Raw genomic sequence first — 22,767 nt, forward strand, 5'->3', positions numbered from 1 at the left:
AAAGTATACAAGCCGTCCCACCAGCGGCAAGGTGACCCTAAATTGGGACGGTACCTATACTGCCTATATTAAAAACCTTACTGTATATCAAAGTTGAAGTAATGCATATAAAAGGGTAGACAAATAGGACCGGGTCCCAACTCCAGACCACCTAGGCCCGTGGTAAGCTACATATATACCAATCAGCTCAACAAAGGGGATGCCACACCCTTAAATTGCACAGAATGCAAACAAGACAAAAAACCAAGCAATGTGAACTGAGGTCTAAGATGGTAGACATGCAAGAAATAGGAGCATGTTCACACTAGCAAAAAGAAGCAAAACCTACAAAAGACAAAAATATATCTCATACCCTACCATCATTATATATAAATGTAAAGCAAAGTTGCATAATAAATATAGGGTACTTAGTGAACTATTTTTGATCAAAAAAAGTATACAAGCCGTCCCACCAGCGGCAAGGTGACCCTAAATTGGGACGGTACCTATACTGCCTATATTAAAAACCTTACTGTATATCAAAGTTGAAGTAATGCATATAAAAGGGTAGACAAATAGGACCGGGTCCCAACTCCAGACCACCTAGGCCCGTGGTAAGCTACATATATACCAATCAGCTCAACAAAGGGGATGCCACACCCTTAAATTGCACAGAATGCAAACAAGACAAAAAACCAAGCAATGTGAACTGAGGTCTAAGATGGTAGACATGCAAGAAATAGGAGCATGTTCACACTAGCAAAAAGAAGCAAAACCTACAAAAGACAAAAATATATCTCATACCCTACCATCATTATATATAAATGTAAAGCAAAGTTGCGTAATAAATATAGGGTACTTAGTGAACTATTTTTGATCAAAAAAAGTATACAAGCCGTCCCACCAGCGGCAAGGTGACCCTAAATTGGGACGGTACCTATACTGCCTATATTAAAAACCTTACTGTATATCAAAGTTGAAGTAATGCATATAAAAGGGTAGACAAATAGGACCGGGTCCCAACTCCAGACCACCTAGGCCCGTGGTAAGCTACATATATACCAATCAGCTCAACAAAGGGGATGCCACACCCTTAAATTGCACAGAATGCAAACAAGACAAAAAACCAAGCAATGTGAACTGAGGTCTAAGATGGTAGACATGCAAGAAATAGGAGCATGTTCACACTAGCAAAAAGAAGCAAAACCTACAAAAGACAAAAATATATCTCATACCCTACCATCATTATATATAAATTTAAAGCAAGGTTGCATAATAAATATAGGGTACTTAGTGAACTATTTTTGATCAAAAAAAGTATACAAGCCGTCCCACCAGCGGCAAGGTGACCCTAAATTGGGACGGTACCTATACTGCCTATATTAAAAACCTTACTGTATATCAAAGTTGAAGTAATGCATATAAAAGGGTAGACAAATAGGACCGGGTCCCAACTCCAGACCACCTAGGCCCGTGGTGTCAACCCAGATAACCCCTTACGAACTGCCCCCTTCTGCTTGCTACAAAACATGACAAACAGCATAGCCCTGCAGGATAAAGGGCAGGGAAGGCCCAAAAGGATGGGAAGCGAAAGAAAAGCAGCAAGTGCCCAATGTTTTCGCAAGTGTCTGCAAAGTCAATGAGGGAAGAGATGCGTTGCAATGGTCAGCAAATGAGAAAAAGAGCTGTGCTGCATTGGCCAGGAATCAAACCCAGGCCTCCCACGTGGCAGGCAAGAATTCTACCACCGAACCACCAATGCTTGGATGAGTCCTTCATGTCAGTGGTGCCTGCCAGATCCAGGTCCCAAGATCAGACTGCCACCATCGCCCGACCTGACCACATGAAGCTCTTGCGGTGCGGTGTGGTGCGGTGCGGTGCGGTGCGGTGTGGTGCGGTGTGGTGCAGTGCGGTGCGTGATTGTGTGTCTGCAGCCTGGCTAGCTCAGTCGGTAGAGCATGAGACTCTTAATCTCAGGGTCGTGGGTTCGAGCCCCACGTTGGGCGGTTGCTTATTGCTGCCTTTTACTACTTATGCTAACCACTGTCAACCCAGATAACCCCTTACGAACTGCTCCCTTCTGCTTGCTACAAAACATGACAAACAGCATAGCCCTGCAGGATAAAGGGCAGGGTAGGCCCAAAAGGATGGGAAGCGAAAGAAAAGCAGCAAGTGCCCAATGTTTTCGCAAGTGTCTGCAAAGTCAATGAGGGAAGAGATGCGCTGCAATGGTCAGCAAATGAGAAAAGGAGCTGTGCTGCATACATTACATTACATTAAAAGAACATAGTAACATAAAAAACGGAAAAAAACTGAATAAGGACAACAGCATAAACAAGCTCGTAGCCCATGACATATGAGTAAAGACATATGAATATGGAATAAAATAAAATAAAATAATTGCAGTCAAATAATCCTATAAAGGAATAGTAGGTCTCTTAAAGCTTAGTGACATAAAAAAGTTAGAGGTTGATAAACACTCTCGACCAAGGGAGTACTTTATTCGCAGAAGGGTGGAGGGAGTGGATGGGTGTAAACAAAAGGGAAAAGGGATAAGAATAGGGACTAAGAATAGAAAGAATATCATATTAGGAGATTGATATGGTTTTCTAGGGGGGGGGGGCAAGGAAAGAATTAAACCTCCTGGCTCCGTTGGCTCCAAACTTTAGAAAATTTGGGATGGGTATAGGTTTCCCAGCTGGTGAGTTCCTCTAAGCGTCTAATCATGTTTACTTTATTTATCCATTCGGAGTGAGTAGGGGGAGATTCTTGTTTCCAATGTAGAGCGATCAGTTGTTTTGCAGAATCCAACAACAAGGGGATCAAGTCATGTTTTTTTGGCTTATAATTATCTGTTATAGAATTTCTTTAGGGGATAATGATTGTCTTATCAGTAGTGTTGAGCGAGCACTAAAATGCTCGGGTGCTCGAAGCTCGGGCCGAGCTCACTGTGATACTCGGGTGCTCGACCCGAGCAACGAGCCCAATGTTAGTCTATGGGAGACCCAAACATTTTTGCGGCGGCTCCCCCGGCAGTCTGTAGAAAGCCTAAAAAGTGCCCAAAACGATAGTGACAGTGCTCAAATGACATGGGGACAGCATGGGGATCGCCCCTGGAAGCATTTCTGACCCCCAGGTCACTGCTGTCAACAATGAGGTATTAAGCCACTTTTACAGGCTCACAATAAAACGTTCAAAAACGAAAGTGAAAGTGCTTTCCTGTGAAATATGTTAACCCCTTAACGACCATGGGTCTTTCTGTTTTTGTGTTTTCCTTTTTTGCTCCCCTTCTTCCCAGAGCCAGAACTTTTTTAATTTTCGTTCAATATGGCCATGTGAGGGCTTATTTTTTGCGGGACGAGTTGTACTTTTAAACACCATCACTGGTTTTACCATATCGTGTGCTGGAAAATGGGAAAAAAATTCCAAGTGCAGTGAAACTGCAAAAAAAATGCAATTCCACAGTTGTTTTTTGGGTCCTTTTTTTACCACGTTCACAGATTGCTAAAACTGACCTGCCATCATTATTTTCCAGGTCGTTACGAGTTCATAGACACCAAACATGTATAGGTTCTTTTTTATTTAAGTGGTGAAAAAAAAATCCAAAGCTTGCTAAAAAAAACAAAAAAAATGGCGCCATTTTCCGAGACCCTTAGCTTCTCCATTTTTCGGGATCTGGGGCCAGGTGAGGGCTTATTTTTTGCGTGCCGGGCTGACGTTTTTATTGATACCATTTTGGGGTAGATCCGATGTTTTTTCGCCCGTTATTGCATTTTATTGCAAAGTTGTAGCGACCAAAAAAACTTAATTCTGGCGTTTAAAATTTTTTTCTCGTTACGCCGTTTACTGATTGTATTAATTCTTCTTTTATATTGATAGATCGGGCGATTCTGAACGCGGCGATACCAAATATGTGTATGTGGTTTTTTTTTTATATATATATATTTTATTTGAATGGGGCGAAAGGGGGGTGACTTAAACTTTTATATATTTTTTATTTTTTTTATTTTTTTAAAAACTTTTTTTTACACTTTCTGCTTGCTTCTATAGTCTACAGAGGAGGCTAGAAGAAGCAGTTGTCTGATTGCTTCTACTGCATACAAGCGATGAGCAGATCGCTTGTATGCAGGAGAAATGCTCACTTGCTATGAGCGCTGTCCACTAGGTGGCGCTCATAGCAATTGAGACATGACAACCACAGGCGTCTGCTGCAGACCCTGAGTTGTCATGCCCACCCATTGGTGACCCGCGATCATGTGACAGGGTCACTGATGGGCGGGGCTTAGGACTCCCGGAAGCGCGAGTTAAATGCCACTGTCAGAGATTTAACATGTTAACAGCCGCGGGTGGATTGCGATTCCAATAATCAGCTGACATGTGCTCGCTTCAGTGCGGGCTCACCGCAGGAGCCCCCGCTGAACAGGCCTTCCCGACCTGGTGCGTACTATTACTGACCAGGTCGGAAAGGGGTTAAGGAACATCCTTTCCAGGGTAAAGACTTGTGTATAAGGTAAAATAAATAACCAAAAACAAAAATACTCCTCCACACCTTGGGCTATGTTCACAAGTAGCATTTTTTATGCGTTTTTGCACGTTTGTATTGCTTTCAACTGTGACAAATGCATTCACCGGGAAATGTCATTTTAACATTTTACAACCTTATCTGGCCATGTGTTGTGTGACACATGCATACAGTGCTAAAAAGACATGGGAACAGCATGGGGAAGACCCCTGGAAGCATCTCTGACACCCAGGTCACTGCCTAAAAGTGTGCCCATCAGAAGTGATCCTTGCCGCATCAGAAGATGCAGACTTGCAACTATCCCCGTGCAAGTCCTTGTCCCAGGGCAGTGTTCAATTGTACCTCCCCCATAACTTGCAATACAAGCGCAAGTATGCAGCCAGCCACCCACCCACCCCCAGGCTGCAATACCATACTGCTAGCTTGCTTGCACTTGAAATTGGGCCTTTTAGGCATGTGGAGGTGGAATCTGGCCACCACGTCATGGCTGCATGGGTAGCCTGGTATTCATACTCAGTCCCCAGCCGCCCGGCGGCCGGGTGTCCATACTCAGTCCCCAGCCGCCCCGCGGCCGGGTGCCCACACACAGTCTCCAGCCGCGTGGGGGTGGCCGGGTGTCCATAAACGGTCCCCAGCCGCCCCTATTTGCCCCGGTGCGCCTTATACACAAGCGCGCATACCAAAACATTACCTGTGCCCTCCCCAGTGCATTTAGTGGGAAGGACAGCCTAACCACAAACACGTGGACAAGTGAATGTGGCCAGGAATGGTCCATCTCACTGACGCCTTCACACTGGGTTAATATTGTGGAAGCCGGGACACAGTTGGACACTGGGATGCAACACGTCCTCCAGACATAGAGGATTGCGGGTCATGGGTCAATCAGGCTTCAACACAACGTTCAGAAGGTAGACAGCAGCAGTGGTCGGCCTCCTACACAACGAGTAAATTATTCATGATCATGAGGCCATCCACCTCCTTAGCTTTCTGTTCCTTGGAATGCAAGCGCATGTATGTAGTAGCAGCTAGGCCTGAGGTGGTCAGCGTTTTGGCGCATATTCTACCTCCTTCGAGGATTGCTGGATGTTTTCCTGCTACTATCCCAGTTCTATGACTCCCGTTAAAACAAAGCTTCAGGTGATGAATGATGGATGAGGTGGTGGCAAAGGAGAAAGAGCAGGAGGAACAGGGACCATTCACATCAATATCAGGCCAGCCAACCAAACATGTCTTGTAGGATATGTTTCTGTACCAAAAGGAGCGGTTCAGCTACACAGTTATAAGGCATACAGTGAATGCAATGCCTACCAAAAATTTCGAGGCACTCCAATGCCCCTTGGAAGTGACATGGAGGTCAGAGGGCCTTAACTAAACCGTTTTTTCCATTTATAGCAACTGGGTCTCCTGTACACTGTTGGCCTAAGCAGGGAATGGAAGGCTTTCCAAAAATTATTAGGCACTGCAATGCCCCTTGAAACAGACGTGGATTACAGCGTATTAAAAACCTTCTACCCATTATTGGGGAGTGGGTCTCCCTTAGTGTTCGCCTATGCATTGAAAAGCAAAAGCTGACAATAATTAGGAGGAAATGCAATGCCCGTTGCAAGAGTCGTGGAGGTTAGAGGTAATTAAAAACAACATGTCAATGCCCCTTGGAAGAGCTGTGGAGTTGAGAGTGGTTTAACAAGATGGTTTCAATGCCCCTTAGAAGAGACGTGGAGCTCAGAGTGTTATAACAAGACAGTTTTAATGCCCCTTGGAAGAGATGTGGAGGTCACAGTAACTTAACAAGATGGTTTTAATGCCCCTTGGAAGAGACGTGGAGTTCAGAGTGGTTTAACAAGACAGTTTTAATGCCCCTTGGAAGAGTGGTGGAGGTTACAGTGGAATAAAAAGACAATATCAATGCCCCGTGGAAGAGACGTGGAGGTCACAGTAGCTTAACAAGACGGTTTTAATGCCCCTTGGAAGAGTGGTGGAGGTCGCAGTGGAATAAAAAGACAATATCAATGCCCCTTGGAAGAGTGGTGGAGGTTGCAGTGGAATAAAAAGACAATGTCAACGCCCTGTGGAAGAGACGTGGAGGTCACAGTAGCTTAACAAGACGCTTTTAATGCCCCTTGGAAGAGTGGTGGAGGTCGCAGTGGAATAAAAAGACAATATTAACGACCCTTGAAAGAGACGTGGAGGTCACAGTAGCTTAACAAGATGATTTTAATGCCCCTTACAAGAGCCATGCAGTACAGCATATTAAAAACATTATTCCCATTATTGGGGAGTGGGTCTCCCATAGTCTTTGCCTATGCCTTCCAAGCAAAAGCTGCCAAAAATTAGGAAGGGGGAACTTGCAATGTCCCTTACAAGAACCATGCAGTACAGCATATTAAAAACATTATTCCCATTATTGGGGAGTGGGTCTCCCATAGTCTTTGCCTATGCCTTCCAAGCAAAAGCTGCCAAAAATTAGGACAGAGGAACTTGCAATGCTGGCAACATGGACCACGGTCACCCTGGTGGTATAGTGGTCGTGGAGGCTGAGGATAAGGAGAAGAGCAAAAAACAGCCGAAATGAGGAAGCGTATACCCATGTGTGGGTGTGAAGCGATGCATGGGAATACACCTCCCGAAATAACACAGTGGATTTGACTTTATGTTACTCTGCTGTCATTTGGTGGTGATGAGAAGTCTGGCCCAATCCAGCCCTTGTTCATTTTGATAAGGGTCAGCTTGTCAGCATTGTCAGTTAACAGGCAAGTGCGCTTATCAGTTATAATTCCCCCAGCGGCACTAAAAACACGCTCCGATAACACGCTAGCGGCAGGGCAGGCCAGGACCTCCAAGGCATACAGAGTGAGTTCATTCCAAGTGTCCAGCTTGGATACCCAATAATTAAAAGGCACAGAGGAATCACGGAGGACGCTGGTACTCCCTCACCATCTTTTGAAACTTTCCACTCCTTGTGAGAGTACCCTGCGCCTCAGGGCCTGTAAGCTGGGCAGGTCTCAGAAAACTGTCCTAGAACATTGATAGTGTTCCCCTACCTCTGCTGGATTGGAGTTGCGTCTCTCTCGCCTGTATGCCTTAGTTGGGCAGCGAACTGTGACCTCTGCCGCTACCGTGTTCAGATGGGAATTTTTTTAATAGTTCTGCAGCAAGGGCCTTCTTGTACTGCCCCATTTTTGTAGACCTCTCCAACTCAGGAATAAGAGAGTGAAAGTTCTCCTTGTAGAGGGGGTCTAAAAGTGTCATCAACCAGTAATGACTGTCACCCAACATTTTGACAATGCGAGGATCACGGTTAAGGCAGCGTAACATAAAGTCAGCCATGGGTGCCAGACTGGTAACGGGCAAGACTTCCGTGTCCTCACCAACATGACGACTGATAGTGTTGAGCGATCACTAAAATGCTCGGTTGCTCAAAGCTCGGGCCGAGCTTACCGTGATACTCGGGTGCTCGACCCGAGCAACGAACCCAATGTTAGCCTATGAGAGACCCGAGCATTTTTGCGGCAGCACCCCCGGCAGTCTGTAGAAAGCCTAAAAAGTGCCCAAAACGATAGTGACAGTGCTCAAAAGACATGGGGGCAGCATGGGGATCGCCCCTGGAAGCATTTCTGACCCCCAGGTCACTGCTGTCAACAACGTGGTCAGAGGTATTAAGCCACTTTTGCGGGCTCACAATAAAACGTTCAAAAACGAAACTGAAACGGTTTTCCTGTGAAATATGTTAAGGAATTTCCTTTCCAGGGTAAAAACTTGTGTATAAGGTAAAATAAATAACCAAAAACAAAAATACTCCTCCACACCTTGGGCTATGTTCACAAGTAGCATTTTTCATGCGTTTTTGCACTTTTGTATTGCTTTCAACCGTGACAAATGCGTTCACCGGGAAATGTAATTTTAACATTTTACAACCTTATCTGGCCATGTGCTGTGTGACACATGCATACAGTGCTGAAAAGACAAGGGATCAGCATGGGGAAGACCCCTGGAAGCATCTCTGACCCCCAGGTCACTGTCTAAAAGTGTGCCCATCAGAAGTGATCCTTGCCGCATCAGAAGATGCAGACTTGCAACTATCCCCGTGCAAGTCCTTGTCTCAGGGCAGTGTTCAATTGTACCTCCCCAATTCCTTGCAATGCAAGCGAAAATATGCAGCCAACCACCCACCCACCCGCAGGCTGCAATACCATACTGCTAGCTTTCACTTGAAATGGGGCCTTTTAGTTTGGAGGAGGCCGAAGCTGGCCACTACCTCATGGCCGCTTCGGCAGCGAGGTATCCATACTCTGTCCCCAGCCGCCCGGCGGCCGGGTGTCCACGCTCGGTCCCCAGCTGCCAGGTGGCGGCCAGGTGTCCATACTCGGTCCCCAGCCATCCTGATTTCTCCTGTCACCTTCCCCCACACTTTTCTTAGCCTGGCCTGCTTTAGGGCAGCATTGGACGAGCCCACCAGAGAACCAGACTCCTCCGGTGGGCCCTGGCTTCTCCATCAGGGGAGTTGAGAGTGCCTAGGTGAGGAGCATGATGATGATGATAGAAGTTAGCATCTGCTTTGTTTTCTTGGAATGCAAGCGCATGTATGTAGTAGCGGCTAGGCCTGAGGTGGTCCGCGTTTTGGCGCATATCCTACCTCCTCCGAGGATTGCTGGATGTTTTCCTGCTACTATCCCAGTTCTATGACTCCCGTTAAAACAAAGCTTCAGGTGATAAATGATGGATGAGGTGGTGGCAAAGGAGAAAGAGCAGGAGGAACAGGGACCATTCACATCAATATCAGGCCAGTCAACCAGATATGTCTTGTAGGATATGTTTCTGTAACAAAAGGGGCGGTTCGGCTACACAGTTATAGGGCATACAGTGAGTGCAATGCCTACCAAAAATTTCCAGCCACTTCAATGCCCCTTGGATATGACATGGAGGTCAGAGGGCGTTAACTAAACGTTTTTTTTTCGATTTATAGCAACTGGGTCTCCCGTGCACTGTTGGCCTAAGCAGTGAAAGGAAGGCTTTCCAAAAATTATGAGGAATTGCAATGCCCCTTAGAAGAGCCATGTGTGGCACCCCATGGGTCTGGTCACCACAGTAATAGAGATATTACGTCGGAGAGCAAGTGGGAGGTTTCCTGGTCAGGATCCCTTAAACATGCAACATCCTCCTGCCCCAGTCCTGGGAGGGGAGAATTCTGCCCTTATAAACTGGATCTGGGGCGTGGTTGAGTGAGTCAGAGAACAGTCAGAGTCAGAGTGAGAGCAAGGGAAAGTAACAGCAAGGAGCTCTGTAGGAGCTAGGAGCTAAAGACCAGGGGCTGGAAGCTGAGCAGAGCTCGCCCTGGCAGAAGACAATAGGAACCGGACACAGGAGTCTGAAGCTGTGAGGACTTATATATCCAGCAGCAGAAACCAGCCGGCAGGGGATTTCAGGTCCTCTGGCCATAGAAGCCCGGAGGCTCAGTCACAAGCAAGGGACCAGCACCGCCGTCGTGGAGCGGAGCCTAACAGAAGGCCCCAAGTCACCAGCCATACGGGTGAGCACTACACGGTACACTCTGGGACGTGGGCTACTTCTATCCGCTTACAGCAAGGTAGCCAGGAAGAGTGCAGACAGACGGGGAGGCCTACAACTCCACCTGGCCAGGGGAACTCCTGCTTGCTCACAGACTGACCAGGCCTCTTATGCTAGCCAGTACTCCCGGGAGGGTCTACCTTATAATCATCAATAAAGACCCTGAACTGCACTGCAAAGACTCTGAGTCGTTCCTGCTGCGCTCGTGCACCATCACCCCCATCATCCACACTCACTGCCCTGAGGCTATACTCCTCCCAAGGGGAGTTATCCCATTCTATGCTGCGCACACAACACCAGCCTCAGCGGTCTGCCTTGCAGCGGTGGTACTCCCTGACCGCAATCCACGGGTGGCGCAGTTGGACAATTCACCTCAAAACCTAAGAAAGACTGCCACTGGTTTGACCAGCCTGAGCCACGGGACCGGGTCACCGCCACGGAGACTACAGACCCCAGAGACCCGGCACCGGGTATCCCACACACGTGTACACACGGCCCAGGGGGCGCGTCACATGCAGTACAGCATATTACAAACATAAGTCCCATTATTGGGGAGTGGGTGTCCCATAGTATTTTCTTATGCCTTGCAAGCAAAAGCTGCCAAAAATTAGGACGGAGCAACTTGCAATGCCCCTTACAAGAGCCATGCAGTACAGCACATTACAAACATAAGTCCCATTATTGGGGAGTGGGTCTCCCATAGTATTTGCTTATGCCTTGCAAGCAAAAGCTGCCAAAAATTAGGACGGAGCAACTTGCAATGCCCCTTACAAGAGCCATGCAGTACAGCATATTACAAACATAAGTCCCATTATTGGGGAGTGGGTCTCCCATAGTATTTGCTTATGCTTTCCCAGCAAAAGCTGCCAAAAATTAGGACGGAGCAACTTGCCATGCCCCTTACAAGAGCCATGCAGTACAGCATATTACAAACATAAGTTCCATTATTGGGGAGTGGGTCTCCCATAGTATTTGCTTATGCTTTCCCAGCAAAAGCTGCCAAAAATTAGGACGGAGCAACTTGCAATGCCCCTTACAAGAGCCATGCAGTACAGCATATTACAAACATAAGTCCCATTATTGGGGAGTGGGTGTCCCATAGTATTTGCTTATGCCTTGCAAGCAAAAGCTGCCAAAAATTAGGACGGAGCAACTTGCAATGCCCCTTACAAGAGCCATGCAGCACAGCATATTACAAACATAAGTCCCATTATTGGGGAGTGGGTCTCCCATAGTATTTGCTTATGCTTTCCCAGCAAAAGCTGCCAAAAATTAGGATGGAGCAACTTGCAATGCCCCTTACAAGAGCCATGCAGTACAGCATATTACAAACATAGGTCCCATTATTGGGGAGTGGGTGTCCCATGGTATTTGCTTATGCTTTCCCAGCAAAAGCTGCCAAAAATTAGGACGGAGGAACTTGCAATGCTGGCACCCTGGTGGTATAGTGGTGGTGGAGGCTGAGGATAAGGAGAAGAAGATTAAACAGCCGAAAAGTGGAAGCGTATACCCATGTGTTGGTGTGAAGCGGTGCATGTGAATACACCTCCCGAAATAACACAGTGGATTTAACTTTATTTTACTCTGCGGTCATTTGGTGGTGATGAGAAGTCTGGCCCAATCCAGCCCTTGTTCATTTTGATAAGGGTCAGCTTGTCAGCATTGTCAGTTGACAGGCGAGTGCGCTTATCAGTTATAATTCCCCCAGCGGCACTAAAAACACGCTCCGATAACACGCTAGCGGCAGGGCAGGCCAGGACCTCCAAGGCGTACAGAGCGAGTTCATTCCAAGTGTCCAGATTGGATACCCAATAATTAAAAGGCACAGAGGAATCACGGAGGACGCTGGTACGATCGGCAAGGTACTCCCTCACCATCTTTTGAAACTTTCCACTCCTTGTGAGAGTACCCCGCGCCTCAGGGCCTATAAGCTGGGCGGGTGTCAGAAAACTGTCCCAGAACATTGACAGTGTTCCCCTGCCTCTGCTGGATTGGAGTTGCATCTCTCTCGCCTGTATGCCTTGGTTGGGCAGCGAACTGTGACCTCTGCCGCTAGCGTGTTCAGATGGGAATTTTTTTAAGAGTTCTGCAGCAAGGGCCTTCTGGTATTGCCCCATTTTTGTAGATCTCTCCACCTCAGGATTAAAAGAGTGAAAGTTCTCCTTGTAGCGGGGGTCTACAAGTGTCATCAACCAGTAATGACTGTCACCCAACATTTTGACAACGCGAGGGTCACGGTTAAGGCAGCGTAACATAAAGTCAGCCATGCGTGCCAGACTGGTAACGAGCAAGATTTCCGTGTCCTCACCAAGATGACGACTGACCATGCTCTCCTCCTCCTCCTCCTCTTCCTCCTCCCCTCTGTCCTCAGGCCACCCACGCTGAACCGACGGTATGACACTTGTACAGGTACTACCGTCTACAACACATGATAGCAGCTCCTGTTCTTCCTCCTCCTCCTCCTCCTCTCCCTCATTGTCCCCCAATGCACATTGGGATGAGATGAGGCTGGGCTGTGTGTAATCGCCCGCTACGGCTTCTTGATCCATCTCATCATACTCTGGCTGCAATGCCTCCTCTTTAATTCTCTGCAGAGAGCGTTGCAAAAGACAGACAAGTGGGATGCTGACACTAATGATGGCGTCATCGCCACTCACCATCTTGGTGGCCTCCTCAAAGTTTGTCAGGATGGTACATATGTCAGACATCCAGGTCCACTCCTGAGGTCTTATGTGTGGAGTCTGACCTGAATATCGACGGCCTTGTTGCAGCTGGTACTCCACAACTGCTCTCTTCTGCTAACAAATCCTTTGCAACATGTGGAGGGTAGAGTTCCAACGTGTGGGGACATCACACACCAGTCGGTGTGCCGGAAGCTGCAAATGCTGCTGCAACACAGCAAGGGCGTCGGAAGCTGTAGCCGACTTGCGAAAATGAGCTGACAGGCGGCGTACTTTCACGAGCAGATCTGGCAACTCGGGGTACGATTTAAGAAACTGCTGAACCACGAGGTTAAGCACATGAGCCAGGCATGGTACGTGTGTGATCTCACCTCGCCTCAGAGCCGCCACCAGGTTACGGCCATTGTCACACACGACCATGCCGGAATGTAGGTTCAGCGGTCTCAGCCACAGATCTGCCTGCACTTTCACAGCTGTCCACAACTCACAAGCAGTGTGAGGTTTATCACCTAAGCTTATGAGTTTCAGCACAGCCTGTTGCCACTTGGCGGAGGCAGTGCTGCAATACTTGCAGCTTGTAACTGATGTGGTGATATCTGAGATGGAGGCTGAACATGAGGAGGAGGAGGAGGAGGATGCGCAGGAGCTGTACACTGTGGGGGCAACTCTGACTGACATAGGGCCCGCAATCCTCGGTGTGGGGAGGATGTGTTCCGTCCCAAGGTCAGACTGGGTCCCGGCTTCCACTATGTTTACCCAGTGTGCCGTCAGAGAGATGTACCGTCCCTGGCCACAAGCACTTGTCCACGTGTCCGTTGTCAGGTGGACTCTCCCTGTAACTGCGTTGTTGAGGGCACGGCAGATGCTTTGGGACTAGAGATGAGCGTTGTTCTACTTGAACTGTTCGCCAATCTCAAATTCGAGCTGTTTTGGGCGGTGTTCGAGCCGTTCGGCGAACACGAACAATTTGAGAAAAATTCGGCTGTTCGAGGTTATGTTCGATAACTGTTCGTGCACCAAAATCATAACTGGATTTTTTCTCAGTAATGATGAAAATTAATGTTAATACGCAGTTTGAGTGTACAGCGGGGTGGGGGGAGGGGCAGGGGATGGATCTCTGCAGGAACAATGAAGATCTCCATTTTTTTTGCTCTTTCCCGCATTTGCAGTGGGGAGGTGCAATCTGTCAGCCTATCAGCAGCGCACACACGGAGCGAAGTGCTTTTTTTCACACAAGCAAGGGCATGTGTCATTGGCAGTGTATGTCACATGTCCTTGCCCTATAAGACCAAGCCATTTTCCCCGTCGCCACCATTTTCTCACTGCTGCAGCTGCGTGTTAGACGGCACCGCTGTTGCTGTGTGCGCCATACCTTGTTAATTTCAAGCCAATTTTCGCACAAATATACAGATAGCTTGGGAGTAGGGAATAGTTGTGATTGCAGTCCTTTTAAGGACTAGGTTACAGCATTTCCTACGACTTTTATCAGGGAGGTCTGTGCTCTTAAATAGATAGGTTGTGGGAGTAAAGACTAATTGTAATTGGAGTCCTTTTCAGGACTAGGTTACATCAGTTCCTATCAGTTTTTGCCAGGCAGGTCTGTGCCAGTGCTGTGCAAGTTTTTTTCACAGCATTTGGCTGAATCTAGCAAAGCTAATCCTTTTTGGCCTATTGCAGAGTGTGTTAGTCAGTGGAGTAGCCTATCTGTGTTGCAAGATATAACACCTGTGTATAGAATACCAATTTTTTTACTGCACCTAGTGAAGTAAAATCTTTTGGGCATAGCATCATTCTATTAGTCCATCTATACTGACCTCCATCAGGTTGCAAACTGAATATAATTTTTTTCTGCATCTAGCTCTGAAAAAATAGTTGGGCTTCTAGCAGTGTGTGGGACTTCGTCTATTAGTCCATCTATACTGACCTCCATCAGGTTGCAAATTAAAAATAATTTTTTTCTGCATCTAGCTCTGAAAAAATATTTGGGCTTCTAGCAGTGTGTGGGACTTGGTCTATTAGTCCATCTATACTGACCTCCATCAGGTTGCAAATTAAAAATATTTTTTTTCTTCATTTAGCTCTGAAAAAATATTTGGGCTTCTAGCAGTGTGTGGGACTTGTTCTATTAGTCCTTCTATACTGACCTCCAGCAGGTTGCAAATTGAATATAATTTTTTTCTGCATCTAGCTCTGAAAAAATAGTTGGGCTTCTAGCGGTGTGTGGGACTTGGTCTATTAGTCCATCTATACTGACCTCCATCAGGTTGCAAATTAAAAATAATTTTTTTCTGCATCTAGCTCTGAAAAAATAGTTGGGCTTCTAGCGGTGTGTGGGACTTGGTCTATTAGTCCATCTATACTGACCTCCATCAGGTTGCAAATTAAAAATAATTTTTTTCTGCATCTAGCTCTGAAAAAATATTTGGGCTTCTAGCAGTGTGTGGGACTTGGTCTATTAGTCCATCTATACTGACCTCCATCAGGTTGCAAATTAAAAATATTTTTTTTCTGCATCTAGCTCTGAAAAAATATTTGGGCTTCTAGCAGTGTGTGGGACTTGGTCTATTAGTCCATCTATACTGACCTCCATCAGGTTGCAAATTAAAAATAATTTTTTTCTGCATCTAGCTCTGAAAAAATATTTGGGCTTCTAGCAGTGTGTGGGACTTGGTCTATTAGTCCATCTATAGTGACCTCCATCAGGTTCCAAATTAAAAATAATTTTTTTCTTCATTTAGCTCTGAAAAAATATTTGGGCTTCTAGCAGTGTGTGGGACTTGGTCTATTAGTCCATCTATACTGACCTCCATCAGGTTGCAAATTAAAAATATTTTTTTTCTGCATCTAGCTCTGAAAAAATATTTGGGCTTCTAGCAGTGTGTGGGACTTGGTCTATTAGTCCATCTATACTGACCTCCATCAGGTTGCAAATTAAAAATAATTTTTTTCTGCATCTAGCTCTGAAAAAATATTTGGGCTTCTAGCAGTGTGTGGGACTTGGTCTATTAGTCCATCTATACTGACCTCCATCAGATTGCAAATTAAAAATAATTTTTTTCTGCATCTAGCTCTGAAAAAATATTTGGGCTTCTAGCAGTGTGTGGGACTTGGTCTATTAGTCCATCTATACTGACCTCCATCAGGTTGCAAATTAAAAATAATTTTTTTCTGCATCTAGCTCTGAAAAAATATTTGGGCTTCTAGCAGTGTGTGGGACTTGGTCTATTAGTCGATCTATACTGACCTCCATCAGGTTGCAAATTAAAAATAATTTTTTTCTGCATCTAGCTCTGAAAAAATATTTGGGCTTCTAGCAGTGTGTGGGACTTGGTCTATTAGTCCATCTATACTGACCTCCATCAGGTTGCAAATTAAAAATAATTTTTTTCTGCATCTAGCTCTGAAAAAATATTTGGGCTTCTAGCAGTGTGTGGGACTTGGTCTATTAGTCCATCTATACTGACCTCCATCAGGTTGCAAATTAAAAATAATTTTTTTCTGCATCTAGCTCTGAAAAAATATTTGGGCTTCTAGCAGTGTGTGGGACTTGGTCTATTAGTCCATCTATACTGACCTCCATCAGGTTGCAAATTAAAAATAATTTTTTTCTTCATTTTGCTCTGAAAAAATATTTGGGCTTCTAGCAGTGTGTGGGACTTGTTCTATTAGTCCTTCTATACTGACCTCCAGCAGGTTGCAAATTGAATATAATTTTTTTCTGCATCTAGCTCTGAAAAAATAGTTGGGCTTATAGCGGTGTGTGGGACTTGGTCTATTAGTCCATCTATACTGACCTCCATCAGGTTGCAAATTCAAAATAATTTTTTTCTGCATCTAACCCAGCCAATAGTTTTGGCCTAATACCACAGTTTGGCCACTCAGCTCTGCTCGGTTACCATCCATTGTTTTTTTGTGCAAACAACTCCAGAGTTGTGAATTAGTTAACCACCAAAATGAGTGGAAAAAGGCCTGCTGCTGGTGGAAAGGGGAATAGGCGTGTTGGGAAGGGGAAAAAAGGTTGTGTCCGTGGGGTAGGTGTTAAAGCAACAGTAACATCTGCAGAAGAAAGACCATCTTCCAGCCAAACTAAAATGTCTACTTCTTTTAGCGGACAATGTGATAAGATCCCTTTCTTACGGCCACGCCAATCGCTACAAATTCCAGATGAGGCACAAAAACAGCAGGTGCTTCAACGGATATCAAGTGCTCCTTTAAGTGGGCTCTCCTCCACATCAACTTCAACATCACAAATACTCCAGTCCTCAAAGGTGTCACCCAAATCGCACTTGCTTCCTCACAGCTCCCAAATCTCCAGCTGCCCGTCTGAGTATGAGGTAGAACAGATGGTTGAGTCTGCAGAGCTGTTTACTCATACTATAGCCTGGGAATCAGAGGTCGACTCCAGCGCTTCTGTGAATCCAGACGAGGAAATGATCTGCACTGATGCCCAGAATCTTTATGAGTCGCATCCAGGACCAGACGCAGAAGGTTCTGACCATAATGTAGACCCTCATTCCCAAACTGTAACTCCTGTTGGTGGAGACAATGAGGAAGACGATGATAAGACTCAAATACCTGATTGGAGCGACAACTTTAGTTTTTTGTCAGGGCAGGAACAGGTTGGCTCTGAGGACGACGGGTGTGATAACGCACAGGGTGATGATGATGAGGTCGGAGATCCCACTTACTGTCAACCCACAGTCAGCCAAGAGATGAGGTCAGCAGAGGAGGTGGAGGAAGATGCTAGTGACGACGAGGTCAGGTTGCGCCTTCCTGGACAGAGACGTAGTACTGGAAGCACGTCAACAACTGCATCCTCAAACACAACTCTGCCTCTCACCACAAGTCGTGGTGGCTCTTCAGGTCGCATGGGTGCTAAGCCTTGCATAGCCTGGGCATTTTTTCAGATCGATAAAGATGACCCAACTCGTGTTATCTGTAACATTTGTCAGCAAAAGCTAAGTAGAGGCCAAAAAATACATAGTTTGAGTACTTCATGCATGAACCGGCACATGGACATGAAGCATAAGTTGCAGTGGGAAGCTCAGTGTGCTACAATGCGGCCTAGCCGGCCGGGCCAATCACCGTCTGCCATATCTTGTGCATCCGCGGCCTCTTCATCCTCTGTGACTGGGGGGACAGCAGTCACACCTGTTTTGGGGCGCAGACCTGCCACCTCTTTACCCGCAACAGCCAGCGTGATTGGCAGGTCATCATTTTCTTTGGAGGTGGTAACACCAGCTGGTGTTGAGCGCTGTCCGACATCGATAGCACCACCTTTAGATCAAGGCAACCTAACATGTCCGCCTGCATCTTCCTCACAGACCGGCAGTTTGCCAGGGACACCCTTATCAACCCCGTCTAAGCACAATAGCCAGCCCTCGGTCCCTCAGATGTGGACAAGTAAAAGACCATTTCCTCCTAGCCATGAGAAAGCTAAGAGGTTGAATTTCACCATCTGCAAGCTCTTGGCTACAGAAATGCTGCCTTTCCGCCTGGTGGACACAGAGGATTTTCGAGACCTTATGTCCGTCGCAGTGCCCCAGTACCAGATGCCCAGTCGGCACTACTTCTCAAAGAAAGGTGTGCCTGCGCTCCACCAGCATGTCGCACACAACATCACCGCTTCTTTGAGAAACTCTGTGTGTGACAGGGTGCAATTCACGACAGACACTTGGACGAGTAGGCATGGACAGGGGCGTTACATGTCGCTGACTGGGCACTGGGTAACTATGGTGACAGCAGGACAAGGGGCTGCTGTCCAAGTCTTGCCGTCCCCACGAGTTGTGCGTCAATCCTCTTTATGTCAAAGTTCCTCCACTGCTTCTGCCTCCTCAACCTCCTCTCGGTCTTCCACCTGCACCCAAAGCCTGTCTGGTCATGCCACAAGCTTTCTAACTGCGCAGAAGGGATCCTGCACACCTCCTTACTATGCTGGCAGTAGGGCTCAACGTCATCAGGCGGTTTTTACATTGAAATGTCTGGGAAATGTGAGTCACACAGCTGAGGAGTTGTGGTCAGCTCTGGAGAACCAATTTCATGAATGGTTGTCTCCACTGGACCTGAAACCAGGGAAGGCCGTGTGCGACAATGCTGCAAACCTGGGTGCGGCCCTTCGCCGGGGCAATGTCACACACGTGCCTTGTATGGCTCACGTGTTGAACCTGGTTGTCCAGCAATTTTTAGCCCACTATCCCAGACTAGATGGCCTTCTGCAGAGGGCACGGTCGCTGTGTGCTCACTTCCGCCGTTCGCATCCCGCAGCTCAGCGACTTACATCTCTACAGAAGTCGTTGGGCCTGCCACTTCACCGGCTAAAATGCGATGTGCCTACCCGGTGGAATTCAACTCTGCACATGTTGCAGCGACTGTGGCAGCACCGACAAGCCCTGGTGCAATACGTTCTGACGTATAGCCTGGGCCAACGAGATTCAGAGGTGGGGCAAATCACGCTGGAGGAGTGGTCTCAGATCAGGGACCTATGCACCCTTCTGCACAGTTTTGAAATGGCGACGAAGATGTTTAGTGGTGACGATGCCATTATCAGCATGACTATTCCGGTGATTTACATGCTGGAGCACATGTTAAACAGAATTCGGAGTCAGGTGGTGGCACAAGAGGAGGTGGAGGAAGTAGAGGAGGAGGAGTTGTATGCGGAAGGGCTAACATCTGCAAGGTCCAGACGGTCGGCAGCACCAAGCGGCAGGCATGTGAGGGTGGGGGAGATGGTTTTACCAGGGCACATGGTAGCAGCCAAACTAGTGAGGAAGGTGCAGGAGCCCAGGAAGAAGTGGAGGACGAACTGATGGAAGACTCATCAGATGAGGGAGACCTTGATCACATTTCTGTTGTGCGAGGTTGGGGGGAGAGGACAGAGGAAGGAAGCATGATTGTTACCTCGCCACCAACACAACAGGGACTTGGTGCTCCTGGATGCGCAACACACATGAGTGCCTTCTTGCTGCACTACCTGCAACATGACCCTCGAATTGTGAGAATTAGAAATAATCCTGACTACTGGGTTGCCACACTGTTAGATCCCCGGTACAAAAGTAAATTTGCAGAAATTATTCCTGCCATAGAAAGGGATGCACGCATGCAGGAGTATCAGCAGAGACTGTTGCAGAATCTTACATGTGCTTTTCCACAAAATACCAGTGGTGCACGTAGTGAATCTCACAGTTCCAACTTGCCAACCGTGGGACCGTCAAGTGTTCAGCACTCAAACCGTAACAGAACCACAGTATCTGCTGGTAACATCAATTTTGCGGAATCATTTCACCACTTTTTTAGCCCATCCTTTGCAAGGCCACAGGAGACAAGAAGTCTGACACATAGTCAACGCCTAGAGACGATGGTACAGGAGTATCTCCAAGTAAACATTGAAGCCACGACTGTGTCACTGGACCCTTGCTCTTTTTGGGCTTCCAATCTGGATAAATGGCCGGAGCTAGCCACTTACGCCTTGGAGATCTTGTCATGCCCCGCAGCCAGCGTTCTGTCTGAACGTGTGTTCAGCGCTGCTGGTGGTGTGCTGACAGATAAGCGCACGCGGCTCTCCACTGATAATGTAGACAGACTCACGTTCATAAAGATGAACAAATCATGGATCCGAAACGACTTTTCTACCCCTGTGTCATCCTGGGGAGAGTAAAAGCTTGATGATTGGTTAAAATCACCCTACCAACCGTTTTAAGCTTTCAAATTACTAATCATGTTTATCTGTATCTTGACTGGAAAATAATTTGGGCTTTGTAGCAGTGTGCAGCACTGATCCTATTAGGCCATCTATACTAAAGCTTCACCAGATTTAAAATTAAAAATAATTTTTAGCTGCATCTAGCCCGGAAAATAATTTTGGGGCTCCGAGATGCGCAAGGCACATAAGTGCCTTCTTGCTGCACTACCTGCAGCATGACCCTCATATTGTCAGAATTCGAAGTAATCATGACTACTGGGTTGCCACACTCTTAGATCCCCCAAACTTTTCGATCAACCTTTTCATTTTAATAAAGACCAAAAAAATGGTCATTTTTGAAATTATAAGCATTAGCAGGTTGTTAGAAACTGAAATCAAACAGTTTTCAACTCAAAACTTTATTCTAGGTGATGTTACATTTTCACATAGGACCCCTTGTTCGAAAGGAGCTTCTGAACTCTCTCGTCCATTGAATTTGTCAGGTTTTGGATGGTTTCTGCTTCAATTGTTTTGCATGAGGACAGAATACCCTCCCAGAGCTGTTGCTTAGATGTGAACTGCCTCCCGCCATCATAGACACTCCTTTTAATGATGCTCCAAAGGTTCTGAATGGGGTAGAGGTCAGGGGAGCATGGGGGTCACACCATAAGTTTGTCCCCTTTTATGCCCATATCAGCCAGAGATGCAGATGTTTTATGTGCAGCATGAGATGGTGCATTATCATGCAGAAAAATGATCTTGCTGTGAAATACACGGTTCTTCTTCTTGAACCATGGCAGGAAGTGCTGTTTGAGAAAATCCACATACATTATGGAGTTCATCTTTAGCGCCTTCAGGGATCCTAAAGGGGCCGACAATCTCTCTCCCCATGATTCCAGCCCAAAACATTACTCCACCTCCTCCTTGTTGGTGCTGTAGCCGTGTTTGCGTGGGGTATCCATCAACCAGCCATCCTCCACTCCATCCATCTGGACCATCGAGCGCTGCACGGCACTCATCCGTGAACAAAACAGTTTTGAAATCAGTCTTCATGTAATGTTTGGCCCACTGGAGCCGTTTCTGCTTGTGTGAAGTGAATAGAGGAGGTCGACAGGATGGCGCATGCACAGCTGCAAACCTCTGAAGGACCCTGCATCTTGTTGTTCGGGGGACGTTGGAGGCACAAGCAGCTTCAAAAACTTGTCTGCTGCTATGACAAGGCTTTTTTGCCGCTGCTCTTTCAACCTGACGTAATTGCCTGTAGGAAAGAGTCCTCAATTTGCCCTTATCAGCACGCACACGTGTGTACTGTGAATCAGCTACATACTTCTTGATTGCCAAGACACTTCATCCTGATCATCGCACAATGTTGATTGTAGTCATGCCTTGACCTAAACACTCCACAATTTGTTGCTTCTCAGCAGCCGACACATCCTTTTTCTTTCCCATTTTGGCAGAAAATGTAGGCTGCTTAATAATGTGAGAGAGCCTTCTTAAGTAGTCTTGCCTTTCATTGGACACACCTGCCAAACTAATTAGCACAGGTGTCTGCAATTGCTTACAGTGATATAAAGAGCCCTGACACACATCACCATCAATGAGTTTAACTGACAAACAAACAAATTCTTCCCTTATCACTCCTAAACACTTTTTGTATAATAATTTGGAACGCAGTGTACATGTGCTTTTCCACAAAACACCAGTGGTTCACGTAGTGAATCTTACAGTTCTAACTTGCCAACCGTGGTCTGTATGGAGTTGTTCAATAAAGGGCCCAAAATTAAGATAACATAGATGGGAGAGGTCTCTATGAATAGGAATTCCTAAGTATTTGATACCCTGTGAGGGCCAGGCAAAGGGAAAGTTGGACTGGATGGAATCCTATATGGATTTGGGGAGGGAGACATCGAGGGCCTCAGACTTCGCTGCATTGATTTTAAAATTTTTCCATGTAACAAAGTGATCTATTTCAGCCATAACAGCATGGATGGATATATGTGATTGAGTGATATATACTAGGACATCATCAGCAAATAGAGAGTACTTGTACTCGGTGCCTCCCACCTCAATCCACCTAATATTGGGGTTATGGCGAATTGATGAGAGCAGGTGCTCCGTCACTAGGATGTATAAGAGAGGGGACAGAGGACATCACTGCTTTGTCCCATTGGTGATTGTGAAAGGTGATGAAAATGTTCTGACGCACCCCCTGGGCCTTGGGACACCCGGAGCCGGACCCTTTTTGGTGGATGCTGGTGGTTGTAGTCTTCGTGGCGGCGACCCAGTTCCGTGGCTCAGGGCGGTCAAACCAGTGGCGGAACTATTTATGTGGTTTTCATGTT

The 22,767-nt window shown here is 46.7% G+C and overlaps 1 non-coding gene across 1 annotated transcript; it reads left to right on the plus strand.

Annotated features, from left to right (window-relative positions):
- The first annotated feature begins 1,912 nt into the window (after window positions 1-1,912).
- Window positions 1,913-1,985, plus strand: TRNAK-CUU (transfer RNA lysine (anticodon CUU)). The gene has a single exon. It is a non-coding gene; the product is annotated as a tRNA-Lys (tRNA).
- Window positions 1,986-22,767: the final 20,782 nt, after the last annotated feature.

This window comes from Phyllobates terribilis, unplaced genomic scaffold (genome assembly GCF_046119375.1).
Source record: "Phyllobates terribilis strain yellow unplaced genomic scaffold, ASM4611937v1 Scaffold_5__5_contigs__length_657084704, whole genome shotgun sequence".
NCBI classification, from domain to species: Eukaryota; Metazoa; Chordata; class Amphibia; order Anura; family Dendrobatidae; genus Phyllobates; species Phyllobates terribilis.